The sequence below is a fragment of the Squalius cephalus genome (assembly GCF_949319135.1).
Source record: "Squalius cephalus genome assembly, chromosome: 2".
In the NCBI taxonomy this organism is placed as follows: Eukaryota; Metazoa; Chordata; class Actinopteri; order Cypriniformes; family Leuciscidae; genus Squalius; species Squalius cephalus.
Window position 1 is genome coordinate 34,650,093 of NC_137123.1, and position 17,351 is coordinate 34,667,443.

Genomic DNA, 17,351 nt, shown 5'->3' on the forward strand with positions numbered 1-17,351 from the left:
ACAGGTTACAAGTTGTCCCACCTTCTGACCTAATTCAGAGATTCCTTATATTTTCTAACATGCTTATGCTGTCTTGTGCTGTTTCTGTGGCAGATGTAAACGAGCAGTAACAGATTGATAATTATGCAGTGTGTCAAAGTTTCTTTGCTCTAATATTTTCTCTTTGAGGAATTATCCTCTGCTAGTTTCCTTATTAAATATTCGGAAATGTGTTGTATTTCTTGTGAGTGCTTTGAGATTTGTATAATTTTACCAAAACATTGTATGATATTATATAATATACTGTCCTTAGGGTTTATGTTTTGACTAATGATGATGAATGATTCACTTTTATTCTGAATGTATATTGTTATGATAAATCTCTAAATGCAATTGTTTTTTTTTATAAATATCACATGATTTAAAAAGCACACTATGGGGTAGGGAAAAAATGTATGATTTATGAAAAAGTTTTATTTTTATTTTTATAATTAACCACACAAACAAACATACCAGAAACAAACAAACAAAAAAAAAAAAATTACATATCCAATATAAAAGCAACATTTACTGGTCCTCTGAGATAGAGAGAATTGTGGGAATTTAGTTTAGTTAAGCACCATTCAACACAATTAAGTGATAAGGTTGTTAAAATGCAGTGTATTGGCTAAAACACCATAATACACCTTGGCCACCATAGCCTTAAATGAGGGAGAGAAAATGTATGAGACTCTACAGTATCTGTGTGTGTGTGTGTGTGTGTGTATGTGTCTGTTTATGTATGAGACTCTATAGTATCTGTGTGTGTGTGTGTGTGTGTGAGCACTTGTGTATAAAAAGAGATTGTATTAATAGCCAATTTTTGTAGCAAATTGTCCTTTCCTTTAGCCATTATCTAAATTTAAATATGATTTATACATTCATCAGAACTTAGTATAGTTTAAAATTTTGTACTTTGTAAAAGTTATGTGACATTGTAATTTTTTTACCATGTTTGAGATCCATTTTAGGCTTATTTATGTTAAATTTTAGGCTTATTTATGTCTTAAAGAAAATGACAGTGTCGACAGATTTTATTTGTTATTAGGCATTTGTATGAAGCATATATGGGGTTGTTTCTCAAAGAGTAATACTTTGAAGTAATATTTTCTCCCAGTGTTTCACTCTTACATCTTAATCTAGTTGCTGCTGTGATGGATGGGTTTCAAAGGGCAAGCTTCTGGGCAGAGTTTTAAGTGGGCGTACACGCTATGTGCATTGAATGAAAATTCAGTCTTCTGAACTGTAGGAATACACAAGGTGTGAACAGAAAACAATTTTTACTTTGAAAAGTATTTTTCAAAACCTTTTTGAAAATAATGGTGAAGATGTTTACACTCACATGTATTTAAGGTCTAAGAAAAATATATTATTACTTTTTACTTCATGGTTATACACAAATTAACATTTATCATTAAACCAGAGGTCTTCAACCCTGCTCTTGGGGACCGACTGTCCTCCATCCCTAATCAAACTGTAAACTCCATGCACTGGCCCAACAACGGAATCCAATGTTGTGGTTGTGACTTTAGTCAGTGGATGAAGGGTTAGCTAATACCTCTTAATTCGGTGGCCTACTGCTCTCGTACAAAAAAGAGTAGTTTATTTAGCCACTTCCATATAACTTGCTAAGTCAGTGATAGACAAAAATCAAAAGGCCTTCAGATGACATGCCAACTGCTCCATTCATACACGCGCCTTTGGCTTGACCAATCCTGGCTAAGATTTGCGGTAGCATCAGCCTCCTTATAATCTACTAAAATAAAGATTTCATAATAATACAGAATAAATCAAGATTTGTAATTTGTAAAACTTCACAATAAAATTTGAGATATTCTGAAATGTTTGGTTCATTCTTCTTTATTTGTTCCATTACATTTATTGCTGGGAAAAAATGAATCGCGATTAATCTCATCCAAAATAAAAGTTTGTGTTTGCATACAAAATAGAGACTATAAACATTACATACAAAATAATTATACACAGTACACACACATATATTATGCAAACACAAACTTTTATTTTGGATGCGATTAATTTTTTCCCAGCACTAATTCAATTCCTTTGTTTATTTCATTAAATATTCAGATGTTTTTGTGAACGTATATGTTCAGACTGGGTGTTTATTTTGTCCTGTTTTTATAAAAAATATTTGATTAAGAGATTTTTTTTCATGCAGTGGTTTTAAGGCCCTGACACAGGCGACGTGAGTCAACCCTAGAGTCGGCTTTAGTCATTGCTAGTTCTTTGACGTCGGTTTTGTGTTTCAGGGCCTTAAGAATTTATTTATTTTTTTGTACAAAAAGCTTGTTTGCTGTAGCCTAACCTAGTAGTCCAGAGATAATTCAATCCTGAAGTCCTCCCTGGCCACCCCTCCCTCTGAGAACAGCCAGCACTGTGTCAGTCATTAACATATGAAAGGTCTTCACACCTAACAGTTGTCAGTCCTCTCACAACCAGCAGTGTTTCAGCTGTATATGTCCGTGAAATTTCACGGATTCTTGTATATGTCCGCATATGTGAGGTTTCCGGGTTTCTCTGGAAATATACTGTTCAATGTTACTCTGATCCGCTTTTTCCCACATACATCCGGCAAACATCAAATTACACAGGAGTTTACCATGCCCGTATTTTGCCGGATTTGAGTCTTTTCATGCAGTGTTTGTCATTTCTACTCCAAAATGGTGGTAACCACAGTATAACACATTTTATCATAACCTAATACATATATTCAGCCTAAGCACACAGAGAGGTTTAATTTGAGACCAAGATTGATAAACTTGAGAGCTACAAACATAGAGATACATTCTTATTCTTTAAAACAAGCATTAAAAGTTCAACTAACAAGCTAGGAATAAAGTTAACCCAAAATGTGATGTACATTAACAAATGGGGAACGAAGATTGGACTTATGGAGACTAAAACACGGCACACATATGTTTGGTCTAACCATAGTATGTAACCGGGTCTAAAACATTAATCTAAAATTTTGCATGAACACAAAGGCAAAACCACATAGCAAGAAAATCATTAGATGAGAAAATTAGATACATGTTTAGATATATTTATCAAGTGGGTATATCTATATAGAATATATAGGATTACATGGTTTATATAAAATCCTCAAAGAGAAATCGAATGAGCTGTTGCCGTCCTCTGCAGATTCCTTTTGGGTCGTAAAAACTCTTATCAATCTAACAGGGGTTCTGTTTACAGGACAATTGTTCTGTAAGGGACACATTCTTTAAAATAAGCATTTAGGGTTCAAAGCTACACACTGGAAATCACACTATGTCAATAACAGGGCTAATCAAACATGCATACTTTAATACATCATATACAGATTTTGAGTCACTTATATTCTGAATTAAATGCGAGGAATGTTTGTGTGTGTGTATGTGTGTGTGTGCAGTGGTCTTCCTCGGAGTAGATAAGAATCTCTTTGAAACCATCTCCTTGAGTTTTGAGATGTTTCTGTTAAGCATCACTCGGTAACAACATGTCAAAAGAGATCAATTCAGTCCAGACTCACCGGCTCTACTCTGTAATTTATATTCATGAGTTTAAGGGTTAAAAGCCTTCCTAAAATTTATAATGAAAAGTCATCGTGACTTTGTCCATCCGCTACATTGTCAATATAACAGTGTACTCTGGAGGGATGTTCTGATGTAAACTATGGCTAAAGTTTTATGACAATTATTGTAAATTGTTGGTTACACCTATGGGAGTTTGATTGCAAGAGACTGGACAAGATTCACATTTACACTTTTACTGTTTGTACTGTAATTTGTTGAAAGACCATGTCATTGCGATACAGAAAGGAAAAGTCAGCACTGCATAGCACAAAGAAAAAAAAAAAGAATTTTTTTTTTTGTGAACATAGGACAGTCTCCTTGGGGAAAACTGTACATGCAGTGCTGTAGGAATTACAATGCAGTCTTCCTACACCTCCTGACGTTCCTGTCTGTTGTGCCACAAATTCTCATCCACATTGCAACGAATATCTTCTCTTGCGATGCAGTGTGGAAAGAATCTTTTAGAGTGTCTTATCCAGCCTCTGCTGTGATGTCATCATACGCTGCATCCATGGCAGCCAGAAGGGTCATCTCTGTATGTGGCTGGCGATCATATACTTTCCATCTCCATGCTGAGAAAAATTCCTCAATGGTGTTAAGGAATGGGGAGTAGAGGAACTCCATCAGCATCCTGTTGTGGGCCGCAAACCATTGCCTGATGATGCTGGAGCGATGGAAACTGACATTGTCCCAAACTGTCACGTCCTTTGGCAGGTCATCTCCAATCTGACCCCTCTCTTGTTCAGGGATGAGATCCCTGTAGAGAGTGTCTAAAAAGGTGACAAGATGCTCTGTATTGTATGGCCCAATAATGGGAATATGCGTTAGCAGACCATTCTCAGAGATAGCAGCACCCATGGTTATGTTCCCGCCCCGTTGGCCTGGCACATCAACTGTAGCTCTGTGGCCGATGATATTTAGCCCACGCCTTCTGCGTTTCATTAGGTTGAAGCCAGCCTCATCAATGTAGATGAAGCTGTGCGGTGGTTCACTTGCTTCCAGTTCCATTATACGCTATATCCAGAAGACACAAAATGAGTTTTATGAATTACAGGCATTTTCATTTTGGGCAAGATACAGTTACATCAAATGTATACAGCACATATTACATCTTCCTTTCTACAGCCATAGCAAATATTATATATATATATATATATATTCATTGATTGTTATGAAAGCTAAATCTTCCTTCCCGGGACAACTGTCTCCCATCCCGTCTGTCTGGGAGAAAGTGTGAAAGAAAGAGGCATCCAAAAATATGACAGCTCAATTCTGACACCATCTGAAGATCAGAGCCTTAAAGGTAATGTGGAAATTGTGCCAATGTTTTTATACTGTACCTGTCATGGTTCGAAAAGAACAGTCAATGATTCAATAGCAAGTGAATACTGGTGTTAATTAACACAAAAAGTAATAGAGATAGTGCAGGTCCAATAAGAGGCAGGCAGAAGAAATCCAGGCTCGGCAACGCAGGGACTCAGTGGGCGGACGGCGAAATGGGAGACCAGCAAACGATTCTCTGAACAGGGCAGAAATCCACAGCACGGGAAACAGGAACTGGAGCGAGGAGAAATGACGGTGAGCTGATATCCGGAGAACCTCAACAACCATCTGACAAAGACAAGACGAAGTGACAAACAATAGGACATTCTCATTCAAAACAGCTGGCGCTGATCAGCTCATCAGCGGGGATAACAAGCCGTGCTGATGAGCCGCGCCCAATCATACAACGCGCACACACATAGCGAGGGCGAGTCAATGAATCCATGAACCGTGACAGTACCGACAAAAGTTGTTAAAGGTTTTTTAACTAACCTATTTGCTATTGTTCTATTATTTAATAGCTTATTAGTTAATAGTGATGATTAAATGGCTCTATACTGTTATTTTCAGATGGTTTACATTGAAATATAGTAAAGCTGTATACTTTTCACTATCGGATTAAACTAACCTAAAAATGTATCTAAAATTACATCACAGATCTTGTAATAGCTAAAAATGTATCAACAAACAGAGATAAAACATTAAATCTCTACAATATTTGTTGGTTTAACTTTTTTTTGCTAATTACTACCTGGTTAAAAATTATTTAAACAATTTAAACAACTTTAGTTATAAAAATAAGTGATAGTTGATAAAGTTTAGTTGTAGATCTTTGACATTTCTTTCTCCACAAGTTAGAGAGTTAATCAGTCTGTTGTGAATTAAAACAAAAATACACACATATATATATATATATATATCAGTGATGCGCGGGTTGATCCGAAATGAGCGGGTGCCTGCGGTCACCCGCGGTTACCCGCGGTTATGAGTCATCCAAAAATATTTTTAAAGATATTCGGGTCGCGGTCGGTCGGGTCGTTTGAAATAAAGATGCCAATTAAACCTTTGTAATTTATATAGTACTAGAGAGCATATGAGCGGAGTGGAGCGGTGAGAATCTCCGCTCATCATCGCTCACGGAAATGTTCGCTCCCCCGCTCAAAGCTAGTACATCAGGCCGCTCCGCTCATCATCGCTCACGGAAATGTTCGCTCCCCCGCTCAAAGCTACATCAGGCCGCTCCGCTCATCATCGCTCAGCGCTCAACGCAGTTTGCTCCGCGCTCCACTCAAATCGCCCCCCGCTCGCTCCAAAAAAGGGAAAAAAAAATCTACATGTATATCACTTTTAGCTTAGACCACAGCCTTACCTCCTAAAGAACTGATGAGCAACAACAACATTTTTCAAATAGAAATGTTTTATTTCAAATTACAAATTAGGCCTACGTAAGAAGGAATATAGCCAAAGTCCTGTAAAATTAAACGAATAAATGGGCCTAATAATATAAATAACAATTATATAAACAAAAATATAGCCTACATAAAAATTTTAAAAGTAAATTTACTATTAGGCCAGAATTTTGATAAGTGAACTTTTGCGCAACGCGCACGATTAAAATTTAAATGGGCGTATATCCATTGTACACACAAACTGCTGTAAAATAAAACAAATAAATGGGCCTAATAATATAAATAAAATTTATATAAACAAAAATATAAAAAAATATACATAAACGTTTCAAAAGTAGACTAAATTAACTATTAGGCCAACATTCTTATAACTGAACTTTTGCGCAGCGCGCAGGATTAAAATTTAAATGGGCTTGTATCAATTTTTTGAATATTACGCTATATTTAATTTACACTTTGTTACAGGTTACCATATTCAATTTGCTAACCTTTTGCTTTCTTCCCAGCGTGTTCACATCACACTGCATGTTTACGAGAGATGTGTCTTTTTAGATTCCAAAATGAACCTTTACTGACTGGAACGATGTCTCCACATTCGTTTTCTTCTACCACATTATAGTTAGTTTTATATTATATTATAGTAGCCTACACCTGTAGCCTATGACTTCTTATTTTCCTTTTTGAAGTAGCCTACTGTTTGAACACCATTATTGAGCCGAGTTTTGACTGAAAATAGAATCCATCTTGCAGTCATCAACAGTAGACTGAGTCAGGTTGACTGAGCATGCTTCAGAATCGTGGTGTGCGTGGAGCGAAATTGGAGCGGGAAATAGGGCAACGCTCCGTCCTTTTAAAAATGCCGCTCTGCGCTCTGTCCAAAAATGCGGGTCAGGAAGCGGGTCGGGTACAATATTTTCTACTTTTTTTTTTGCGGTCCGAGTTGCGGGCGGGTTAGTTGAAAACGTCGGTCGGGTGCGGGTTGTTTATACATTGACCCGCGCATCACTGATATATATATATATATATATATATATACGTACATATGCACACTCACCTAAAGGATTATAAGGAACACCTGTTTAATTTCTCATTAATGCAATTATCTAATCAACCAATCACATGGCAGTTGCTTCAATGCATTTAGAGGTGTGGTCCTGGTCAAGACAATCTCCTGAACTCCAAACTGAATGTCAGAATGGGAAAGAAAGGTGATTTAAGCAATTTTGAGCGTGGCATGGTTGTTGGTGCCAGATGGGCCGGTCTGAGTATTTCACAATCTGCTCAGTTACTGGGATTTTCATGCACAACCATTTCTAGGGTTTACAAAGAATGGTGTGAAAAGGGAAAAACATCCAGTATGCGGCAGTCCTGTGGGCGAAAATGCCTTGTTGATGCTAGAGATCAGAGGAGAATGGGCCGACTGATTCAAGCTGATAGAAGAGCAACTTTGACTGAAATAACCACTCGTTACAACCAAGGTATGCAGCAAAGCATTTGTGAAGCCACAACACGCACAACCTTGAGGCGGATGGGCTACAACAGCAGAAGACCCCACCGGGTACCATTCATCTCCACTACAAATAGGAAAAAGAGGCTACAATTTGCACGAGCTCACCAAAATTGGACAGTTGAAGACTGGAAAAATGTTGCCTGGTCTGATGAGTTTCGATTTCTGTTGAGACATTCAGATGGTAGAGTCAGCATTTGGCGTAAACAGAATGAGAACATGGATCCATCATGCCTTGTTACCATTGTGCAGGCTAGGGGTGGTGGTGGTGTAATGGTGTGGGGGATGTTTTCTTGGCACACTTTAGGCCCCTTAGTGCCAATTGGGCATCGTTTAAATGCCACGGCCTACCTGAGCATTGTTTCTGACCATGTCCATCCCTTTATGAACACCATGTACCCATCCTCTGATGGCTACTTCCAGCAGGATAATGCACCATGTCACAAAGCTCGAATCATTTCAAATTGGTTTCTTGAACATGACAATGAGTTCACTGTACTAAAATGGCCCCCACAGTCACCAGATCTCAACCCAATAGAGCATCTTTGGGATGTGGTGGAACGGGAGCTTCGTGCCCTGGATGTGCATCCCACAAATCTCCATCAACTGCAAGATGCTATCCTATCAATATGGGCCAACATTTCTAAAGAATGCTTTCAGCACCTTGTTGAATCAATGCCACGTAGAATTAAGGCAGTTCTGAAGGCGAAAGGGGGTCAAACACAGTATTAGTATGGTGTTCCTAATAATCCTTTAGGTGAGTGTGTATATATATATATATATATATATATATATTCTACCTATTCTAATCTATTCAATAATATCATATAATAACATCAACATAAAAACACACACCACACACACACACACACACACACACACAAACGAACACACACACATAATATAAAAATAAACATATTACTAAAATTTACTGAACCAATTATTATAGTTTTAGCTAAATTAATATATAAAAAGCACCTTATTGTCAAACACATTTGCAGCAGCAAAGAAAGCTAAAGTGAAACGAGATCAGGTGATGATGGTTACCTGTTGATGGTTTTAGAATCATCGTGAAATAACCTTCACTGATCGTTTCATCGTTTCACTGATGTCTTAGGAATCTAACAATTGTGTTGTTCCATTAATATTTTCACATCACAAACCCTGTGTTACTGCAGCATGAGATCTAGCAATATTATATCAATCAGTTAGAAGATTTTAACAAACATGAGCACAAAAAAGGCAGTTTAATATGACACACACAGACATCAACAATCAGCGTATGAATCTCAACAATGGTGACAATCAAAAGTACCTTGCTGCAATGCATGCTGGGTACCAGCATAGTACAAAACTCCCAGCATGCATTGCAACATGAATAAATGATGCCGCTGAATTGTCCTAGTATTTTGTTTAATTCTAAATATTTGCTTTTATTTTTTGCTGTTGTTTTTGTTGTGAATTTGTAGCTTTTCAGTGATGTTCTGAATTGATCTGTTTATCTAAATATTTGTGATTGTCACCATTGTTGATATCTGTGTGCATAAGCTTATTTTTTGATCTCATGTTTGTTAAAAGATAAACTGACTGTTATAATATTGCTAGATCTCATGCTGCAGTAACACAGCGTTTGTGATGTGAAAATATTAATGGATCAACACAATTGTTAGATTCCAAAGACGTCAGTGAAACAGGTTATTTCATGATGATTATAAAACAGGTAACCATCATCACCTGATCTTGTTTCACTTTAGCTGTCTTTGCTGCTGCAAATGTGTTTGACAAACACACTGTCACAGCGGCCAAAAAAAGACAAGAGATATAATAAGAGTTAAGAGCCCAACTAATGGAAACACCAATCACTGTTATGGTGACTTCAAATGAAACACATTAGAGTTAAACCTCTGTTAATTCTCAATAAAAAAAAAAATTGTAGAAGTCTGACAGAAATAAAGTCAGTGTGGTTAGTAATAAGTGAAGCTGGTAATGCTGTTTGTGGAGTTGTTTAATCCTCCTCTGCTGAGATCTTCAGAGATTTAATGTCTTCTTTTCTCTTCAGTTGATTTAATCTTAGACTGTGTCTGAAGTCAGTTGTAGTTCTTGTGTTTCTGCTCATCTCTTTTTCTGTTCTCTTCTTTCCTTCAGTGATTCTGCTTGTTAACAGGCTTATTAAGGCTGAAATGACTCCATATTTAATATACACAGACTTTGTGTCTCAGATAAGGTCCAGTTCTGGTTTATTTCTTTGCTCTTGGCTGACATGTGGCATTGCTATGGCCTGCTTGTGGCCCAGATCTGGCAAACAGGAGCGGTCCGCCCAAGTGCCATCATTACATGCTGCATGTGGGCCGATCAGCATTCCACAAGTGCCAGATGTGGGCCGGATCTGGGCCGAAACAATGTTGCTATCTGGGAGGGCTTGACATTAACACTTGTCTGCTTGTCCGGGAAAAGTGGATTTTTTTTTTAGTTTTAAGTGAAAGAGAGTTTTACTTGCCCGACCGATCGAAACGCGAGAATGATTCTGATCTTATACAGTCAGTGTAAACAGCGATTGGTAATGGATAGTGTATTTCTGGTAGCTGCACTGCCTGTCTTTTTGTGAGAGAGACATTAGTGGAGAAATCAAAACAAATGAGCGTAACAGCACACACAAAAAACTCACAGAAGAAACATACTGAGGTAAAAAATATATGATATAGTTAAGTAACAACACGACTAAGACTACAATATCTATAATTCTATAATATCACGATTGCAAATGTTACATTGAATTTATAGTTTAATTAACAAGTAGCCTAGTTTATATGTAGTCACTTTTTATTTAGACGTAATATTGACTGGTTTTGTTCTATTTCACTGACAAAAATAGTTACAAAAGAAAAGCAACACTAAGCGCTGTGATTTGTAATTGAATGATTTAACATTTTGAACTCATTTATTCTTTGCTGCCACCTATTGGTTTATTGTTTAAAGGTATCATTGATTTTATTTATTTATTTATTATTATATTTATTATATTTTATTATTATATTTAAACATCAATCTCATTAAATAATGTATTACAGTTGTAATTTTGTGTGAATTAATTAATTTGATTGATAACAGCCCTTATTATTAAAACTGAATTTGATCAAATGTAAGAATTTGACATGGAAGATAACGCATATATTTAGTAAGGTTTAAAAAATTGTCCTTTATAAAGGTAAATAACGCCCTGGGGTAAAAATCACAAATATGCAAATATAAGTATGTAAAAGCTGATGAGAATATTACTTCAAAATAAATTATATTTACTTATGACAGACACCATTTAAAAAAGTAGAAACAGAATTATGTAATTAAAAATGTATTATAACATTATAAATAACTTCCTTATGTGTGATTTAAATGGAAGTAGTTTACAAATAAATCATTTTTAACCTTTAATATTAGAATGATGTAGCAACTGGGGTTCCTTATGGTTTACTTTGCAGCAGTTTAGAGATATTTTTTTCTTATTATGTACTGTACCTAATAGGCCCCAATTAAATCAATATGGAATCAAATTGTGTCAATAAATGTCTTTTATTATTATTATTATTATTATTATTTTACTTGAAGCAAATGTCTTGAAGCAAAATGCTTTATTGTCAGAATGCACCAGAATGCTTCATTTACATGTTACAGTCATACAAATTGTCTCATGGGGGGTGATACCCCAGACCCCCCTTCAACAAATTACTTAGTAAACATGTCACATTTTTCACCACTTGTGAGTTTGCAGGTCTGTATATAGATATAGACAATAGAACAACAAATAGACAGAGACAGTTTCACACTGAGCACTTACTGAGGACTCGGAAGCTAGCGCTGCTTTGTTTTGGCAGGCTTTATAGTTTCCTGGTTCGTGACGTCACCCGCCTCTGACGATTTCACATGTGCTTCAAGACGTCATCACGCAAAGCGTTCCCTCAGTGTCAATCGACGCAGCGGGAGTTCCCTTAAAAGGGAACCTTAGATTTGCATTAATGATTTACAATTAAAACAACTAATACAGACAATTTTATAATTGTAATTATGAAAGTGTATATTTCTATTTTTAATCATGTGATATATTTTAATTATGCATTCCACTGGTAAATATACTAGTAAATGTGCTATACCTTTCCTTTAATTCATCCAGACAAAGTCCAAATTCCACTACCATATCACAGTGGTAGTGAATAATCTGGTGATCATATGAGACCTGCTCACTAAATATAAGACTCTGAAAAAGGAGACCTTATTTACCACTTGCACTTGAGACATGAGTTCATAATGTGTTGTTATTTTGTGTTCTTGTGTACATTCAACAACTATTTTCTCATCTTACAATTACCACAAATATATCAGTGTTTAATTATTGCATGGTCATTCAGAAGTTGTTCAGGTGTCCTGATGCAATGGAGCATCATCAGTGAAATGATTCCTTCACCTATGGAGATCTGACCTGCCTGTCAAAGCAAACCTTCAGCTTGGGGGTGACCGAGGTCTTCTCAGAGAGTCAGTTAAACATCCTGGGGAGGACACAGATGTTTCTGCAAAGTGTAATGACACTTTCCACTGACACATTCTGCTTATATAACAGACTAAATACCACCACAACAGTTGGAAGCAAACCTGACAAACAGGACTGAAGACATCCTGTCCAGATGCTACAGCATCCACTCAGCACAGTACACCTATACCTAAAGGGACTATGTGACATGGATGTGCATTTTGCGGTGCGTTCATCTTAATATTCAACGTGTCTTAATGTTGTTATTTCAGGTGACTACTTGACTCCTGCACCCATCGACTAGCGCTGCTAACTATAGGTCTCATTCATAAAACATTCGTAAATATACAAGTAAATATGTGAGTGATTTGTACGTAAAGAGACCTTCACGAAAACTCTTCTCCTGATTCACAAATACTTCGTAAACGTCAGATGTGATAGTGAAATGTGTGTGTGTGTGTTAATGAATTCCAATCAGTCATAAATGGGACGCGCGTGCACGCTCATTCTCAATTACCATAAATCCCACCCATTAAATCCGACTGATAACTTTAAATGGGCATCATATTATGACACCAAACGAAGGATTTCAACATGTCTTCTCAAAAGCGAATGAAAAAGAGAAATTTCTCAGATGCAGAAATTGAAGTTTTATTATCAGAAGTTCATTCAAAACGCCACATTTTATTTTCAAGCGTACATAGTGGCGTATCAGGTCCTAAAAAAAGGAAGCTTGGCAGCATATTACAGATGAAGTTAATGGAGTTTCATCTGTTAATTGAACAGTCCCAGAAGTGAAAAGAAAATGGTTCGACATGAAGCTTGACTGCAACACTTGTGACTTGCGGACTTGTGTTCCGTTTGCAGATGCTATTACTGGCTCTCATAATAAAAGTAAAAAGAAAAACCGTATGTAATTACTATATATAATATTTTTTCAAAATGCTGTGTAAATATGTTCATTTCACCCGATTAAGGTGAATTAAAATGCAGCCTTATTAATGTTAATGAACAAAACGTTTGGATGTTAAACGCACTATTTACGCGTGGCTGGGAGCAGGTGTAGATTTCTTTCGTACCAACTAACATTTGGAAAATACGAACATTTTAATGAATCTGAAAATTTACTCCAGAACCACTTTACACACGATTTACACAAAAATTCGTTCTGCTCGTGTTTCATGAATGAGACCCTATATGCAGTGGTGTAGTCTAGATTTTTGTAGTGAGTATACTGTAATATCTCCCCGCCGCCTCCTCATACTCACCCATCCCAGACCTTTACCCCATAAGCACCACCACACTCACTGCATACAGTATGCATCGACATGTAATTGAGAGCATTATGAAATATTAGGTGTTATCAACATGTCAATTTATTATAAACAACACAAGACTTTAACAGCCAATAACATTTACAGCTGACTGGACTGATTTTCTACTGTTTAGTGTTAATCATCTAACTCAGCCAGTTAAGAGCTATCAGCTGACAAGGGATATTCCCTTAAAATAACGTTTTAATAGATTTTATTATTATTTTAAAATGAATTTTACTGTGCAATTTCTTTCTAATTTCTTTGAGTTAGACTGTACTTTTATTTTGACAGGTTGTCGTGAAGACATAACAGTTTCTATGTGTATGAAACGAATGAATGACGATAGTTTTATCAAATGAAATGGTGAAATTCTCGTGAAGTGACTCTCATAGCAGCTATACGATGGAAGTGTGTAGTAGCCTACATCATAGTGAAACGCTGAAAACACCACGAGCGTGTTCACGCGTGTTTCAGTGTGTGTGTGTGTGTGTGTGTGTGTAGTGGAGCACACATTGAGCGCTCATTCCCAGAGACGCGTTCACAGACACTAGTCCATATCGAGATTTGATTCATTGTACAGCCGTACTTTTGATTTATTCATTCAAAAATAGCCAAATTCGGTGACGTTCTGCTTAGCAAGCTCCATTTGTGACTGGATTCCGCGATTCGGTGTCGCTTCGTAAACACAGACGGGGTGAATTTATGAATGAAAGTGAAAGTTCTGACACAAAACGAAGTTGTTACGTATCCTCACGATTTTTTAAGTGGGTATACGGAAATCCTTGGCATTTTCTAGTGGGTATACGGCGTATACCTGCGTATCACGTAGACTACCACTGCCTATATGTGTCAGCCCTATGAACACTCTTAAAATAACATCCATCCACATCCAATAATGTGGAAATAGGAAATGTCCAAAATTGGCCTCTCAGGGACTTATTTGAATTTGCCCCAAGGGGCCAGAGGGACGAATAGACTGTTCGTGGTCAGTGGGCGGGGCCTGTGGGTGGTCAGCGGTCACTTAGGCGGTCAGGGGGAGGTTTAGGCCCCGATCACACCTGACGCGTTTTTTGCAGTGAGAGGCGCCTGTTTTCAATTGGTTTCCTATGGCAGCGAGCGTTCTGCGCGCTGTTTATGCGCCTGCTGCGCCTCGCGTTTTACCGCCTGCTGCGCCTCGCGTTTTTGAAGTTGAAAAAAAAGCAACTCCGAGCGGAAAAGGCGCCCGACGTCATCGCGTTTTTTTCCACTGTCCAATCGAGTGAATGGAGAGGCGGGCCTTCCGTTGTAGTGATGAACGCTACAGTTGCTTGAACGCCCGGAGAGTGCGATGATGGAGGATAAACTAGTGGTGCTCTCGCGGGTTACCAGGAGCTTAACGACTTCACGAACCGTAACTACCACAATGTTAACAGAAAGTAAATAAAGTTAATAAAAGGCTGATTTGACGTTTACTTGACTGACAGGACAGCTGTTTCAGTAGTTGCCTAGCAACATAAAAAACGCAGCGCACTGCTCGTTCTGTGTGATGGTAAAAACTGTGCACCTCGCGTTTTCGAACCTGAAAAACGCGTCAGGTGTGATCGGGGCCTTAGGCGTTCCATCGACGCCCACCCGCAACCCGTTTGACGCACGTCTTAACGATTGCTGGTGGTCGGGACTCGGGAGCTCGCCACCCTGTGGCCACACCCCAGATCACAAAGGAAGGGGCGAAATGGGAGGGAACTTTGTCGCGGTTCCGTGGCCTCCGGCCCGCCCCTCGGTGCCTCCCCTCGGGTGCTGCGTGGTCGGCGGGGTCGCGGAAAATCATCTAGGGGGGCGGCGTGCAGCGTCCATATGGGGGTATTATTGTTGCAATATTCCAAATAAATAGATTAATATTCACAAATAAATGAAAAGAGATTGACAAAAATGTATCGAATTCACAAATAAATAGATTAAGATCCACAAATAAATGTAAAGAGTTTCACAAAAAATTATAAAATTCACAAATAAATAAAATGAGATTTGCAAATAAATTAAATATTTACAAATGTTTTATTATTTTACAAACACAACTCTGCCTGACATTTATTTGTGAACTGCTTTCTGTGCATTTGTAAATCACTGCACACATTTGTGAATCGGTTCCTGTGCATTTGTGAATCCCCTCAAGCATTTGTGGATTTTGAAACACTTCTAGCGTCGACGTGCAGACAAATCCACACATATGTAGACTCCACCCACCATGTACTCAAGCCAATCAGATAACGGCCACATCGAGCTGGCCAATCGTAGCACGTTCTCACTTCAACCAATCACGTTTGGCTTTACACTCGGGGCGGGAACTGATTTGACTTGACTTGCATCCTTGAAAGGAAAGGAGCAGTAGTAGCGCTGAACTGTTTGTGTGGTAAAAACACTCTGTTTTCAAAAGACTGTTGGAGTTTAAGGCCTCTTTATATTTCCATCAGGATACACTCAGGGAATTATGATAATCAGAGACCCCGAGCATCATGAACAGTCTCTACACCGGCAAGAGGCGCGACATAGCGCGTCAAAAGCAAATAGGCACTATCTATTCACTGCTGCTGTAGCAGTTTCAAATAATGTAAAACTAGCACGTTTGAAATGTTAACACATATTCCCTATGTGATGTCTGCTTAGCTGCAGACATGTCTGCGTAATCGTACTCTTAACGGCTCTGATCGTAGCCTACTTATTGACTAGTGCTGGTTACTTGAAAAATCATATTTCGTGATAGTGTCCTGAACGCGGGGCATTCATTGATAGTAAACGGATGCCCGCACTTCTTCTGATGTAGCGGATACTTCACGCAATTAGGACAAATGTTTTGCACATTCGGTTTGCCCAGTGTAGATAGCCTCGCACGGGGTAGACACGATGCAAGAAATTACAGAACATACGATTTTGCCTTTTAAAGCAGAATCGCGGTGACAAATAGCAATAGGACATAAATACATGTCATGTAGAATACCAAATATGAGCCCAAATGACCACCCAATATGGAACAGTACGAGCCTCAGCATCAGCGTGTAGTAGGCTACTGGGGTCGATGCTGCAAATAAAAATCTTGCAATGCAAATTAAAAACTCATGTAGCTATTTATGGGTTGAACCCAGTTATTCATTAGTCAGCTACTTGATGCTTTTCTGCTCTATCACTAGGTAATATTCACTAAACGCCATCGTGTACAAATAAATCTTTGACCCATCGTCTTTTTCCTCGTCGAATTTCTGTCGCTTTACATACGTCATCTGGTATAATTGAAGCGATTGGCTATGAGCTACGTACAGGCGCATTTGATAGACATTCATAGCGCCCAATAAACGGCTCTGGGCATTCGTAAACCACGCCTCAAATACGAGAAAATGAACACGTGGTTCCCAGACCAAGTTTCAAATGAGACTTGGTCTGACGTTAGCCAGGCTAGGTGGTGGTGGCCTTATGTGAGAAAGCGACCAAAAAATGCTCTGTTTACAATAGCTGTAGCTGTCAATCAAACAGTTCACGCTGGAGCTGTCAATAAAACAGCACATGTTTATCAGTAACTGAGTTCTGGACTTGCGTAATATGTCGCAAATGTCGCGTAATAATCAATGAATCTCTTATTTATATTGTGTTTGCACTGTTAGTTATGATGAAAGCATTTGTTAGTGTGCAGAAATCGAGTTGCAATGATGAGAT

At 38.0% G+C, this 17,351-nt stretch overlaps 1 long non-coding RNA gene across 2 annotated transcripts; it reads right to left on the reverse strand.

Moving 5' to 3' along the window:
- Positions 1-1,865: 1,865 nt before the first annotated feature.
- On the reverse strand, positions 1,866-11,754 carry LOC307150313. 2 transcript variants are annotated; one of them, XR_013819677.1, is made up of 3 exons: positions 11,665-11,754; positions 4,934-5,204; positions 1,866-4,607 (listed from the first exon to the last, which is right to left on the reverse strand). It is a non-coding gene; the product is annotated as an uncharacterized lncRNA (long non-coding RNA). The 2 variants fall into 2 exon arrangements; XR_013819678.1 differs by having other exon boundaries at positions 2,315-4,607; positions 4,934-5,150.
- Positions 11,755-17,351: the final 5,597 nt, after the last annotated feature.